General features: G+C 36.3%; 1 protein-coding gene across 1 annotated transcript in view; it reads right to left on the bottom strand.

The window, feature by feature from the left end:
• The window catches only part of PARK2 (parkin RBR E3 ubiquitin protein ligase), a 622540-nt gene that overhangs the window by 475452 nt on the left and 131205 nt on the right, over window positions 1-15883 (bottom strand). The window lies entirely within an intron of this gene.

Below are 15883 nucleotides of genomic sequence, written 5' to 3'. Positions count from 1 at the left end.
GATGAAATAAAAAGCCAACAGAAAAAGACAATTTCATGGCACTGCTGAAAGCTTGGCACATGATACGAGGGAGACAAAAAGTGATACCTTGTACATCACCAAAGTGTTCAAGACTAAGGGTATTGGAAGGTCTACCTGCAAATGTATTGTTTGCACACAGGGAAACCACCATGCACCAACCATGACATCGCCCGCAAACCTGAGCTGCTTTTTATCTCATTGAAGGGACTGAGCATGACCTGCCTTGATCACAACTAGGTGGAAACTGGCCTATCTGCAGTTGCAGACAGAGACTTCTGGGTTTAAGCCTAAGAACATAAGGGTCAGTAAAGCTGCTCTAGAAAATTAAGCATGGATAGCACATTTCCTACAGAGTAGGATTCAATATGAGCAGCAGATACAGTTGAGCACAGCTTCAGCAAATAAACTAAGAAATGTTTATGAATTAAAATCCAGTTCTACTGATCAGCTCTAGCACAGCTTTGGTTTCTTCTTTATGTCTAAGTGGAATTTGAGAAAGTGCACGCTTGTTTGAGATTTCTGTATGATCAGCAGCACACTTCGGGAAATAGCCACGGCTGGACGGCTGCACACCCAGAAATCCTGACCATTAAAGTGCCAGGGTGGACACAGCAGGGGAAGGACAGGGCAGCCAACATCACCAACGGTGACGATATGGCAAACAGCAGCCAGGGTATGGCCAACAGGGGCTCAGACTCACCGCACCTGAGCAAGGCGTGCAGGGCAGCAATGGTCACACACAGATCAGTGGTCATTAAGCAAGTCCATAAAGATAAGGCTGGTTCCAGGTCAGTCCCGGAAGTCAAGTCAGCAAATCAAGGTCAGAATCAAGAAGAGGTACATCTAGACACAGCATACTTAAAAACACAGCCCAGGCATGGGACGGTAAGGACCTGAGCTTAAATGCATCTTCCATGCCAGGGGGTCCCCTGAGGATGAGTGAAGTGGAGAACTCTGACAAGGCTTCCTGCAGCTTTTTATCACACAGCTCTTTTCACAGAAGTCTAATCCAAGGTTACACAAATGCTCCATTTCACAGCTGGCCTTTGACATAACCAGTTAAACATCCAAGGAGGGAGGGAGGTTGAAGAAGAAGTTGTAGAGCCAGTTGGTGCCACCATACCAAGCATGTCCAACAATAAACAAAGTACTGACATCATGGAAAGGACAAAATATCATGAAATCATCTTAATTGAGAATGCACGATAGAACTTAGGAAAAGAATGTAAAGAAATTATGTTTAAATTTATAGAATGGATGCCTGCATTTGCAAATTGAAGATGAGATTGTATCAGTTTATTTATAATTACAAATATATGACATTTCACAAAGGAATATCTGCATAGATCATGCACAACTTAGGCAACCACCTTTTTGACAGCACAGAATGTAAAATTCAAATTTTGCTTTCTTGATTAGTTTTAAATTTTATTCCTAGTGTTAGTGTGCAATCACAGTATCTAATTAGATGTTTCTTTTGATTGAAAGTTCAAATAACAGCATACTCTCAGCCAAAATAATGGCTATTCCTAATGAGTTACTTCTTTGTATTAGCTTTCTACTTCCAGTGTCCAAAAAAGCCCAGTTCTACTCAACTAATGTTGTCCAGATATAGGTAAGCTAACACACAGTAATTATCATTAACAATGAGAGGCTGGTAACAAGCAGCAACAACAGAACCACTGTTAGTTTTGTTATAGAGTTACCCTACTACAAAACATTCTGAAAAAGTTCATTTTTCAGAGGCCCTAAGGAATAAATAGCAAGGTAGCAAAGTTTATGAAAGATAATTAAGTTATTCAAGGTACAAAACCATTTTTAAAGCTTTCTTAGCAGTTTTTTAATAGAAATTGCACTGTTACTGAATAAAAAGGAAAATGCCCTTGTGGCCAAATGACTGGTCGAAACACAGGAAACAAAGGTCAAGAATAAATGATAAATTTTCTCTGTGCTGTCCCTAAAGGAAATTGTGCCAGGATGTGAGTATTCACCATCAGAAAAAGAGAAATGAGCAGTGAAATGACAAAGTTTGCTGGTGATACGATTTTATTCAGGATAGTAAAAGTGAAGGCCACCTGGAAAAAAAAATTGAAGAATGCAGGACACTGAGTGACTAATAATAAAATGAAAAATGAAATTCATTGTAGATAAGTGTAAGGTAATGTACATGGGAAAAATAATTTTACGCAAACCATGATGGTCTTGACTAGTTATTACCACACAGAAACAAGATCTTGGGATTATAATAGATAGTTCTATGTAAAAGTCAGCTCAATGTTCAGTAGAAATCAGAAAAGTAAATTGAATGCTAGGAATTATTAAGACAGGAATAGAGAAAGAAAACCCCAGAAACAGTGCTGTACAAATGCTGTAAAAAACCATGATGTGCTCCATTTTCAACATCATGTGCAGTTCTACACTTTCCATCTCAGAGCAGGATATGGTACAAGTGAAAACATATAAAAAAGAGGGAACGGATAATCAGTAGCACTTATGCCACAATCACTTAAATAGACTATGACTTTTTGGCCCAAAAAAGGGACAGTTAAATGGGAATACCATAGAAGTTGACAAAATCGTAAGAGGTATAGAGAAAGAGTGACCACATATATATATAGACCAAGAGTGGGACAGCACCCAGCAGAATATCATTACCAGATGGATTTACTCTTATACAAGCTACTAGCAAAAGCTATGGACTGCCAACAGGATACTACACTAAATGAATCTTTGACCTGAGCTAGGGTAGCCACTGTCATATTTCAGGTGAGAAAGAGATGGAAATAATCTGTTATTACATTTCACTCTGCTGCTCTGTCCCTTCAGAGAGACTGTACCTTACTTGTAGTGGTCCAACCTATTTTGACCTCCAGGGTGCTACGGGAAAGAGACAGGACAGTCCTGCTTCAGTGCAACCCAGACCATGCCCTCTGCTTGGAGGTGTTCTGTGTTCCTGCCCAGGAAATAAGCTGACAGATATGGTATATAGTATAGTGCATAGTATGTAGCATAGATACTTATTCTCTTGATTATATCCACAAGAACCCACAAATAGTGAAGATATTTAGCTCTGTTGTAGCAGATGCTTTAGTGGTTAAATGACAATAGGCCTGTGTGCAATTCTTAAAAGTTTAAAATACTAGATTATAAACCTTTATGTATTTTCTTTGAACTTCCTGCCGGTTTTTCAATTTCAAGCTACCATCTTAAGCTTTAAAAACTGTGTTCTGCAATTCACCTTAATTTTCTGAAGAATGTTTCTTCCACAGTAATATTTTTTAGAGTATTAAGTGTCTCCATGTTGACTACAAAATGATTATGACTTGTATGCCAATGCTGTTTAAAAAGTGCTCTTCATTTTCTGTTCTTTTGTTAAAGTTTTCAGTCTTTTCACTAGTTCTGATCTCTTGAGCATTCAAAAGAATAAAATTTGTCCAGCTATTTTTAATTTTTCACGTTTTACTGTTCTAAAGACTACTTTTATAAATAAATGTTATAATTTTGAAATTTTTTTTGCTATCCAGAGACATTTTAAAAAAGATTCTACCTTATGTATAGAAACATATACCAAATAATCTGGTAGTAATGGCCAATTGTTGAGCATACAGAACATCAGTAATTTTGCAACAGCTTAGTATTCCACATGCACCTTCACAGGTTCAAAAGTTTTACGGAAAAAATGTAATATGGTTCAGAGACAGTTAGAAAAGATGGGATTTAACACTTTGTTTAAGTTTCATACATTTATATGAATTGATGATTCCACTGCCCTATGTCTATTCTCAGCAGAAATGAGAAAAACTTGGGAAACACTGCTATGTCTGGGAAGACTTGAGAAATCTGTGTCTTGTCCACAGTTGCACAACAGACCCCACACAGGTAGGAAAATGTTAATGGTGCTCTACCCAGGGGTCAGCTGGTACAGACTGTTGGCAGATAAGGTCTGTCACAGTTAAAGACCAATATTCACATGCTGGACTAAATTTTCCAATGCTGTAGATTCCTTTTCAGTTTTGCAATAAGTTCATTCAACTGAACATTCAGCTTTGAATCATTTTCTATGACTTTTTGAAGGAAAACAATGACAGTAGGGAAATGGGAGCAGCAGAAGAAAGAGAAAAGGAAGACACAGAACTGAGCCCTAGTGGGAAACAACACAGCATAGGTAAAAAATGGCAATGGGAAGCTTTTTAAAATAAGTATATTAATTGAAAATAATTAAAATATTGAAGTCACACATGTGAAGAGATACTGCCAGAAAAATTAGAGGGCAGAAGATGTCATAGATGGATATGGATCTAGGAAACATTTTGGGACAGCGGTAGTAGCAGAAGTAAAACAAACATAGGTAGTCACTAGTCAAGACAGCTCCTTCCGTAACATAGGAAAAGAACCAGACAGCAGCACTGTGATTTGCTGATTTTGAACAAAACGACAGAGTAACAGGCATACTATCAAAGAGATATTTTGCATAAGCTGAGAAGCTGAGTGTTGGAGATGAGAACCAGAGACTTGATCAAAGAGGTATAAAAATAGTAGAGGAAATTAACAATGAAGCAATCACTAATGTTTTAACTCTGAAAAAGAGGCACACAATAAAGGAAGAATGATCAGGGAAAGGAATATTCTCCCTGACAGGATATATAAAGCTAAATTGCTGTATTATATCAGAGATGAGCTACAAAAACATAAGGGCTGGATCAGAAGAAAGTAGAACAGAGAACAGATAGAAGTATTGGCAATTTTCAATAAGGATGCCACAATGTATTGATTAAAAAGTGTAAGAGCCTGTCATGTCATAAAGACAGTTGTGTACCAGATGACAGTGTGAGGGTTTGACCAGAGAGATCATGATAAATAATGATAAGAATTGACCTGCCTTTGATGAGCCAAAAATTAAATCAAAGACCTTCAGCTCTTTGAGCAAGAAATGCTTTCATCTTAATCATGAATCTCGTTCATAGGTGTATATATATTTAGTAAGAATGATGCTACACCTTATTTGCACCAAAAGGGTGAAAAGCTAATAAGTATGTCACTCTATATAGGCATGATAGGGATAGCTGCACTGCCAAGGAGCTCCAAGTTTGAATGCAATCATATTACTTTCACAAAATAGAAATTAAATTTTTTACTACATGGGAAATAAAATGAAGTGAGATTATGCATAGCATAAGCCATAAAACATTTCAGCATAAGCACTTTATTCGGGAGTGGCCCTACCGAAAGCTCATTTTAACAATAAGATACTTCAAAACAAATATTCTAAAAAGGATAATGGAAATTAGCTTGAACTCAAGTTACTTCTCACTAACACCCTTTCACTGTAAAAAAATAGCATCCATAAAGCACTTTTTCCAGCTGTAAAAATTGGTAGTGACAGAGACTAGGAAGATCTACAAAGAAATCAAAACTTCCAAACTCTACATTTAGCAAAAATCTGAATTTACCAAACATTATTATTTGTAAATAATAGACGCTTTGCATGGATAAAAAAGTATATGATGTATATGTGAAATTTAAGAATGTAAAGACTTGCACACTCAAAATTGCAATGTCTTCAGAAGTGATAATGTCTTACAAAACAAACCAGATGGACATTTCTGTAACTGGAAATATATGAAATTAATGTTTCAATTATATTACAAGCTAGAATTTAGATGAACTTCTGTTTTTCCTCTTCACCAACCTCTTGCATCTAAGACTGAGTGACAACCATCAGAAAAAGTGGGCAACAGATGCAAGTACAACTGATTAGCAAACACACTGCGGTTACACACACGCACACGTTTACACTCACATAAACTTAAGTGTTTAAAATTTAACACAAAGCTTTTTTAAATATAAAATAAGCATGTATCAAGTGACATTTATCAACTCTTGGAAATGGAAAATCGTTGTATAAATTATACATTATAAATCCCATTATTCAAAACGTGAAAACAAAGCCATACAAATGAAACGGCATGCAATTTAAAAAAAAAAAAGAGTTCCACCAATGTTGCATCTGTTCTTTAAAATTATCTTAGTTACTTTCACCTATGCATATGCTTTTAAGAGTTTCAGCTTCAAATACTATGCAGATTTTCAGAGATTTTAACTTTAAAAAATGAGCAAGAGTGCTCTCCAAGCAAAGCTATTATTTTTTACTTATACTGTATATAACCAATGTGTATTTAAACAAAGAAAAATATGACAAGTAACTGCTTATCTGACTCACAACTACAGCTAACCCTGCCTGTTCCTTCCTTTTCCTTAACAAGCACTACATCATTATTCTAGCAGAAAAATAAATGACTAGTGAAATCAGGACTGCCCATTAATGTACTAAATAACTTGCCAGCGCTTTAATTCAAAAAAATATTTCAGCATGTTACAAAATGTTGCACAATAACAGTGTACCACAGAAGCTGCCTTTTTGATTGATCTGTGGTATTCCTTTTCATTGTCAATGCCCCAAGTGTCAGGCTCTTTGTGCTGAAGCTCCCACAGAACTAGAATTTTAAAGATGATTTACTTCTCTTAGAAATAATAGGGAGCAAGAAAATGGCCCAGGAAATATGTATTTATAACTAAGTTTATAAAACATTTTTCACTATAGAGAGAAAATACCAGTACTAATACATCAAACCTGAACTATTTCGTTTGCAAAATTTGCTATTTAATGACATAGATAATTTATTACAAGTAATGTTTTGAGGAAGATCCTTAGCTGCTTCTAAAGAAGTAGCAAGACTTATATTAGTTGAAAAACTGTCTTGACTTGTCCAGAAAAATGGAAATCACTGCGTAAATTGCCACTTTACCATACTGTAATGTCACAACGTAATGGTATGACCATTATATCAGTTTCATGTAATGTAACACCAGGACAATATTTGGATGAACAGGAATGGATTTTAAGAAAAATATCTACTTAGAGTTTCACATAGTCTGTTCATATATGCTCTAAATGGAAATGTTGGATACGCAGCAACACCCTTTGGCTCTTAGAAGACAGTTTTGAAAATATAAACCTAAGCCAACAGGTTCTTTATCTCTTTAAACCATTCAGCAAAAGGGTTTGGGAAGATGGGATGCAGGCCTTCCAGGCTATTAAAACTAGCCCTAGGTATTTAAGCAATGCGCAGTAAACAGCAGCTATTTAAAGTAACGTGTACTAGAGTGTTCAATTTTTACACATGCAAAGAGCTAACTTCCTTGTGGAGGAAGAAAAACACAAAACAAAGTATTTCAGGAAAAGAAGGAAAGACAGACAGACAAAGAGAGAGACAGAGTGCACTTGTAATTGAGCCCAAAGACCTTGAACCTCAAAGTTCCTCTCGCCCTGCATTAACTAATAAAATACCCCATCCGCAGGTTTACTGAGGCAGCAAGATCCATTGCATTACAGTTAAATGCATGGCAAATGGAACCATAGTAATCCCGACATGTTTATTTGTACACTCTGCTGATCATCTGCTACATGATCTGCTGATCATCTATATGCATTAGCTGATAAGAAGGATGGAAACAACATTCTCAATTTCTGAAACAGTGATATAGGCTTGTCCTACCCTTGCAATTCTTACAGTTGCCTCAACACATCTGAAAATTCCCTGCAGTGAGGTGATGGTACCTACTATGTAGTGATCTCCCTTGCTTTGCCAAGATGCATGTTTCTACCTATATGAGCCTCAGGCTTCAGCTCATAACCATTCCACACTGCACTCTCTGGAGACCCTTCATTGGGGGGTCTCCATCCAGTAAAACTAGGTATTGGCTTGATCATCTTCATAAACAACAGGAAACACACTTTATTATCCAGAAGGAGTACAATGGCTTCTCCATCAGAAGGAATTAAGCTAATATTTAAATTCTTAAAATAACTCCTGATGGTGTTTGTAAAACTATATTTAGATATCTGTCGCTATAACTTCTTGATTACCCCTTTTTCCCTCAATGCAAACCTATGATCAAGTGAGGATGCAGTAATACGTAGGCCCCGTGGGACTTCTCAGTAAGAGGAATTACTGATATACTGTATGGTTTATTTATCAATGTGTTGTCTGATTCATCAATTGTTAGATTTTTTGTTACTAGATGTAGGTTATCTTTAAATGTGATATTAGTATTAAATGTTCATTGAATTTTAGGGACTAAAGTGCATAGCCATTCTCTTCTCAAGAAGATTAATTTAAACCAAGTCCTACTATCATTCTTCATTCAGCCTGTCACTATAGGAATCCACCCTCTGTCCTGCCACGTGAACTGCTGAGACTCCACTCCTCCACGCTACGTACACAACAGAGCTTTAGTCTCGTTACTTACTCCCGATTAGCATGACACTGAAGCAGTGGCTGCCAGCTTGACTCTCAGTTGTTCCTGTAGTACCACACCAAACAATTAAGACAATTGATTTTGGAGAAATCTGCACCCCAGTTCCACATCCACACACCATATGTTTCTTTCTTTTTCTCTGTCCTTGTCTTTTGACAGGTACATGTCAAGAGTCACAGAACTGACTGTAGCACCAGTAGGGCCTCATGGAACCTTGGAAAGAGGTACCCTAGGACACACTGCTCCAGGATGCAGCTGTCACCTTTGATTTTTCAATCTTTCTTTTGCTGAGTGGGAGAGTGGTTAGAATATATGAACATACACACACACACACACATACACACACCAGATGGGCTTCCATTTTAAGTGGAAGTTTACTTACAGATATTCTGCTCCGGAAATGAAAAATCATTACAGGTAGATAGATTGTCAAAACTAAATCTGAAGCATTCATCTGCAACTACCAGTTATGGCAGCAGTTGGATAAAACTGCTAAATCAGAATCTGAGATTCTCAAGGTCAAAGACCTAAGACTGAATACCCATGCAGATGCCAACAGCACAGATAAGCTTGCAACATACAGTTTCAGGTATATCAGTGAATACAAAGATTTGTGGATTTCTGAACTAGCATTCAAAAATGCTAGTTTTGAATCTTAAGGTTAACCATTCAATAGGGACTTCCAGACCCTGGGTATCTCACTAAGGAAACTACGACTCTGACATAACAGTTGTACAAAAAATGGTGCCAGAGCACATATATCCAGCTCAGAAATATTCCAGACAGCTTCACTTGCAGGTCACTGTATCATTCTGTCTCATAAGTAAAAGGCAGATCAAGGAAGACATTTTCTTCATTATTTTTTTTCCTGTCAGTTTGATAATTTGATCACAAATGCTGTAATCCTAAATTCAGCTTTCTGCCCAGTGCCAACAGATTCCATAGAATATCAACATTCCAGAAACTTGTAGCAAATATTTAGTAATTAAATAGGACAATTGTTGGTTGCACAGCATGGATCATTATTCTGTTCCAACTGGAAAAAATCTTAGTTGCTGGGCATAATGTAGGCAGTGTTGCCTCATAAAGAATGTGTAAGGATGAACAAGGTTTAAGCAAAAGGTTCAATGTGTCTCAGAGCAGCAGAAAAACGCCCTACACTGAAGGATTTCTGGAAATCCACATAAAGCTGACATAGAATCTCAGTTCCTATGGTTTGGTGTTCTCTAAAAGAAAGAAACAAACAAAAAGACAAAAAAAAGCCCAGAAGCACAAAAGATGAAAAATACAACTAAAATCCCTGTTGGCAACCTCTGAAGAGAAGCCTGAGTGGACACCTTGGCATCTCTAACAACAGTCACCCAGGTAGCAGTGGAAATGTGAAACCTTCACCGAAACAAAGCTGATGGCAAAATTCTAAGGGCTTTTTGGCAGAGCAATGCAAGAACACACACTGACTTTAATTCTGCTTTTCTGTGAATATGAATTAGATCTTTTGAAGTGACTGTCCACTTCCCTACCACAACCATTATTTTCTTCAAAAAAAACCCAACCCTATCTTCCCCTGCCAAATGCAATGATCTTTACCTTTCATAGAAGTTTAAATTTAGTCCCATTGAAGCTGTTTATCTTTATAAAGAGAGAGCTGGATGCGTTTTGTATGGCTATTTTTTATCTTATGGTATCAACTGAATTTATTAAACTATCTGTTCCATGTAATTACTTTCTGGAGATCAAGTCTTTCTAATAGGTCTGTTCTCCCAATGTCCTTGCTGTGTGTGCAGAACTCCCAATGATATTAATGAATCTCAAGCACGTAATTTGAGAGAAGACTATGTCTCATGTCATTTTGAGTGGTAAGAGTTCCTAACAGAAGCCATGTAGCACAAGCACTAAGCTGCACGGTAGCAGCAACTACTGCTTTTTTAGTGATTTTTAAACAAAGCATTCTTCTTAGTTGTGCCTCATAATTGGACTCTTCCTGTTAAAAAAGAATCATCCTACATCTCTAGTATTGTGTTTCTACACATAAGAGGTGTTTCCCAAGTGTTACTTTCCTATTTTTCCCTGTGGCATCAGTAGTTAATTCATGCCAACAATTATTTCAGAAAACATAATATTTATAGTTTTGTTTAATCAACACAGAACATTTACACCTACAAATGCCACCTCCAGCTGGTGGCATAAAGACGGGAGTGACGCATTTGCAGAAGAAAGCCCCTGCATGCTGTCACCCATGAGCACTCAAAATACATTCCAAGGACACAACGGTGTTCCCACCCCACTCCTTGGCACACGGGAGTCAGTAAATGTTACCAGCTTCAATTAACATGAAAGGGTCTTTAAAAACAATAAAGGAATTAGACACGTTCATGAGAGATAATTATGTCATATAAAGATGAGCATTCCCAGAAGTGCTTTTGGCTCTATTAGAAAAGAACATTTCTCCTCTCAAATGAATTTCACAGACATGTAAGGTGTGGGGAAATGGCACCATTCTCATCAGTGTTAAAAGCATATGATACGAATGAGGTCTCCAGCATGGCACTGACTGCAATAAATTATCAAGTGTGTGTTCTGTTTTCTGAAATGGGCTCAATTTATCATTTTATTGAAAAGGTTCCATTATGCTAATGTATTATAAAATCACTTTTTGCTGTTGCTGGAAGGTGAAGAAGGAATATAAATTTTTATATATAGAACTTGGAAGTATTGCAGCAGTGAGTTGTCAAGGGTTAATAACCCCAACAGAAGATACAATATACATAAGAGCAAACTTCCAAGGACTTTGTAATGACAAATTTTCATAACCCTACTGGAAACAGAATAGCCAGAATATTTTTCTTAAGCCTACTCATTTCAGAAGAGATTTTGACAGAATTAGAAATAGTTAATAGGTAAGCTGAAAACTCTCCCTCTGTTCTCCAATTTACCCTTGAAATGACACTGGAAACTGTTTAGGAAGTGCTATTTCAATGAAGGTCACATTAAAGAATGCCATTATCATTCCTGTCAACTTAGCCAGGTAGCAGACATGAAGGATAATCAGACAGAGGTGATTACTTGCAAAAGAAATTCTTCTTCTCTAAATATAACATTATATAATAAGAATCTTTTCTTTCTTTTGAAGTATTGGATACAAAACAGGTAAGTATTAAAAGAGGAAGAGAACTATATTTAGATAGACAATTGGTTTGATCTTGTATAATAGCTCTTTTGTGTCCGAGGTGTGACTTGTATCCAGAAAACCTCTTTTATGCTGGGCATTAAAAAATAGAGCATTGTTTCAGAAACATTACCATATTATGAATAACTTTTAACAGGAAGCATTTTCTTATGAACATGCCTTCCCCTACCTCCAAACCTACTCTTACAGCATAATCCAAGGAGCTACAGCAACTAATCAAGAGGGATAATTTACCATATACGATTACATGTATTTTAGCAGTTGAAAACAAGTAAGTGGAGCTAGAGGTCTGTGAGTAGTATCTCAGTGGATCAATATCCTTCTGGATCTCAGAGCTTCAAACATGGATCACAGTTTGAGAACTTTTGGAATACAATATGTACCAATCAGCTTGCAAACTCATTTAAAACTTTAAAGAAATTCTCATAGGAAACACATAGGAAATACTTAGCAGAATTGATTCAAGATTAAATGTAATCTCATCATACTATATATAAATGTTATGGTCATAATCTTGTAGTACACATCAGGATTTTCAGACCTCAGGTAAGCATACTTAAAACATGTTTACCTCTGAAAAGCATATTGTAACGCTGTGATGACCTAGTCAGGTAAAACGTGTAAGCATTTTGCATTAAGTGTGTGAACAATGTGACCACCCAAGGGACAAAGATGTGTGTAGTCGCACACAGGAGACATCCAAGTGAGAAAAGGTTGTAAAACAAAACAAAACAAGCACAAGGAACTACAAATGGGCAGAACATCTTGCAGGTATGGAACACCCAATGACTGCGAGCTGGCAAAACCAAAATCAAGGTAAGCAGAGGAGATTCCATTTTGGTATGGGGGCAAGTAGTAAAAAATATCAAACAAGAAATGGAAAGGTGGAGAGGAAGGAAGACAAGTCTGCTTTTGTTTCAGTTTCTCTTGTCAAAGAGAAACCAGGCTTTATCAACTTGATTCCTGTGACTATAAGGCATCAGTGTGACCTACATGACATGAGCTCTGTGGTATTGTACACTCACAGAAAATTTAGGATAAAAAATCTAACAGCTAAAGTCTAAAAGTTTTGTATATGTAATGAATGCATAGGAATAATGATTAACAATGTACAGGAACTAACTATTAGCACAAAGTGCGTTGTTAATGCAGGAATTTTATAAAGTGTTCCAAAGTTTAAAACAAAATTGTCAAACATAGAATACAGTACACTTACACAATGTGTAATGAAGACAAGTGCAGCCATGCTGCCCAGAATGTGTTTGCCAAAATCAGGACTAGTATATTATCGCTGAGTTGGTACTTTGTTCTGTTTTTCTACAAAAATACATTAGTTCCTTCCCTTTTCTAAATGTAGATTGATCCTAAAATTGATTTTGCATTTAATATTTAAAAGTATTTTAAAATCTCTGAATCAAATGTAGACTAAATCACCATGTGCTGCATAATACATTCTCATTTACATTAAAAGTGGTTTAATCCTAATACAAAAGTAAACTGTCAGTTCACCAAATCAAAAAGTAGCACGGTAAACTATCTAGTTACTTGAATGTGTTTAGTGAAACAATACATTGGTTGCAAATTAGATAATTTATTACTTTTTCTTGTACAGCTATATGAATCTTATTTGGATTAATGTCTGACAAGAGAACTACCATAAGAACCATGTAACCACCATTCAATGGTGTATTAATATTTCAAGAAATTTAGGAAAGGTCAGTGTAAGCACTCTTGATCATTTATTCTTAGAAGAAAATTTTGATAACTCTGGGAAAAAAGACCTAATTACTAAATGCAAATTGCACAGACTACCGATTTCTCCTCCTCAAAATATTGATTTAAAATACCGTGGACCAAAAGTATATTTAATTAATTAATTTTTTATAATTAATCACCAAATGATTTGTACAGATGACAAGGGAAAAAAAATCTTTATACTTATTAATTTCCCATGTAAAAATGCAGCTAAATGACAGGAGAGAAATTCCCTTTTCTAAGTGAACAGTAACTTCTTAGATAGTTAGTTTTGTGACACAGTGAAGCAAATCAGGTCATGAGAAAATAAGTTCATTGCTGCATTTGTAATAGTTTTGTCTAGTGCAGCTGCTGAGCACTTACAGAGCTTCATGTCTCAGAGCATCAATGGAGATGTTCTTGCAGCGCTGGAGGCTGTTTTGGATGGATCAGTGCTCATGTTTTGACGGCATTCTCAAAAAGGGGATAAGAAAAAGCTGCAGTTGTACTCAGCTTGGTACTGGGTAAGGTTACTCAGCCCAACACCACATTAAAATGGGGAGGAAGAGATGTGCAGCATACCATTGCCCTATCTGGAACTAATTAGATGTTATAAAGTTTTATAAAACTGTGAAGTAATTTTAAAATACTTCAGGAGCTTAAACTACTTATTTACTTCAAACAAACCTGACACAGATATTCTTACCCTTTTAGGCTTTTTGGTTAAAAAATCATAATAAAATATAGGATCAGTGAGAGAGGACAGGAGTTTTTTCAACACACAATCAACAGTATACCATTCAAAAAAGTATTTGTGCCATGTCTGCAATATCCCCTGCTGAAGTGATACATTTTTTTCATCCCATCAGAGCTTCTGTTGGAAGTATGCACAGTTCTGACTACCCAAACCCTAAACTGTGGCTTTCCCTTCTAAATGTTTTTATCTGTGTCTCTCATACATCAGACTTTTACACAGACTGGGAACTAGCTCATCACTTTATGCTCTTATTCACAGGCAATACTGAGGTTTTGCTAATGACAGTTTTACCTGCTCTTAACTAATTTTTGTGTCATTTGTAAGGACAGAGGGTTTTACCCCATATGAAGTTTTGGTAAAGCATTTCCTAACTAGGTGGAAAAGAATCAATCCCTCTTTTTGCTCAAACTTACAACTTGGCACACCTAAGCTGTGTATATAGGTACCTATAGCGGTACCTTTATATACCAGTACCTTATTTACTCTTCTGTGAAAAGAGGAACAGAGAAAGATTAGGAGACACAGAAGACTTGCATGCAAGCATTTTTAAAAGGCTAGCTAAAGAACACCAGGATATTCTAGAGAACAGGCCAGATGAGCAATATTTAAACATTGTAAAGAAAAAGTAGTGATGATGACACCTAATCAGAGAATCATTTAGGTTGGGAAAGAACTTGAAGGTCATTGAGTTCAACTGCACACCACTTGACAAATTTTAAAAGGCCTTACATATGTATAAACTCTCCTGTAAATTCCAGCACAACTAATAAAGCCCTGTACATATTAGGTACAGTAGTAAAAAAAAAGCAGCTTACCCCATTGCCTTGCTTTTGACTGTAAGCCCAGCTTGAAACCCTGTCCCTAAATTTACCAGATTTAAATGGGCATGCACCCCTCTTATCTCATTATTCATTCAGATTGGGAGATGTGGATCATTAAGCTGGGTACTAATTTGTTCCTAAACTGCGCTCATTCATCATTAGCTGGCAGTGAGAGGTTGATCAAGTCAGTTGTGGAATACTTCTGTGACCCTCCCATGAATTGTTTATTTTCTGCATGAGTTACTTAAGAAATTCTCTAGAAGTTAGTTCAACAGTTTCAGTAGCTGTTATGTTAAGCGGGATGATTTCTGTGCTCAGGTTAGTCACAGAGGTATCTCTGTCATATTCACAAAGTATATTCTCTACTCTGGACCTATATGTTTGGTATTATCTTCCACATTGTAGTAAAAAGAGTATTTGTGTACTGTTCTTTCTAAAAAGATATCTCCGATAGACAATTAAAATAAATCAGAACTCAGACTGTGGCATTGCACAGAACACAGGGAGGCAAGCACAGTTTTCAGCAAGCATTAGCCAGATTGTGTGTGAGGAGGGGGTTACTCTGAGAAGATTCATGTAATAGCTAAAGGATTCTTGTATTTCCTTCTGACGAGCTTCTTTCTTCTGAACTATTTTAAATACTACAGCACAACCCATTTGCAGTAACTTATTCTGTGCCTCAGATGATTTTTCTTGATGAAGAGAAGATATTCTCAGTAATAATTTGGTGGATGAAGAACTACTAAAATCCACAGTATGAATTATAATCATATTTTGTGGCAGCTATGTTTTCATAGATAAGACTTTTGTACAGAAATATTTTTTTATAAAATGTATGGATATAAAAACATTACAACAGATTGGGAATTAAACAAATTTTCAATGCATAAGTTGCCCAACATTCTAGTTAAGGGAACTTCTGTTGTGGAAATACTACAGAGACTATTTTTTGCCTTCTTACAGACCTCTGGGGTTTTTGTCAGCTTATAATAATTTGTAAAAATATTAGCATAATAGAAGCTAGAGACAGGAACAACACAAGAA

Source organism: Calidris pugnax, unplaced genomic scaffold (genome assembly GCF_001431845.1).
Source record: "Calidris pugnax isolate Ruff unplaced genomic scaffold, ASM143184v1 scaffold24, whole genome shotgun sequence".
Classification (NCBI taxonomy): Eukaryota; Metazoa; Chordata; class Aves; order Charadriiformes; family Scolopacidae; genus Calidris; species Calidris pugnax.
The sequence above is the reverse complement of the archived record's forward strand: the minus strand, read 5'-3'. Positions and strand labels throughout refer to the sequence as shown.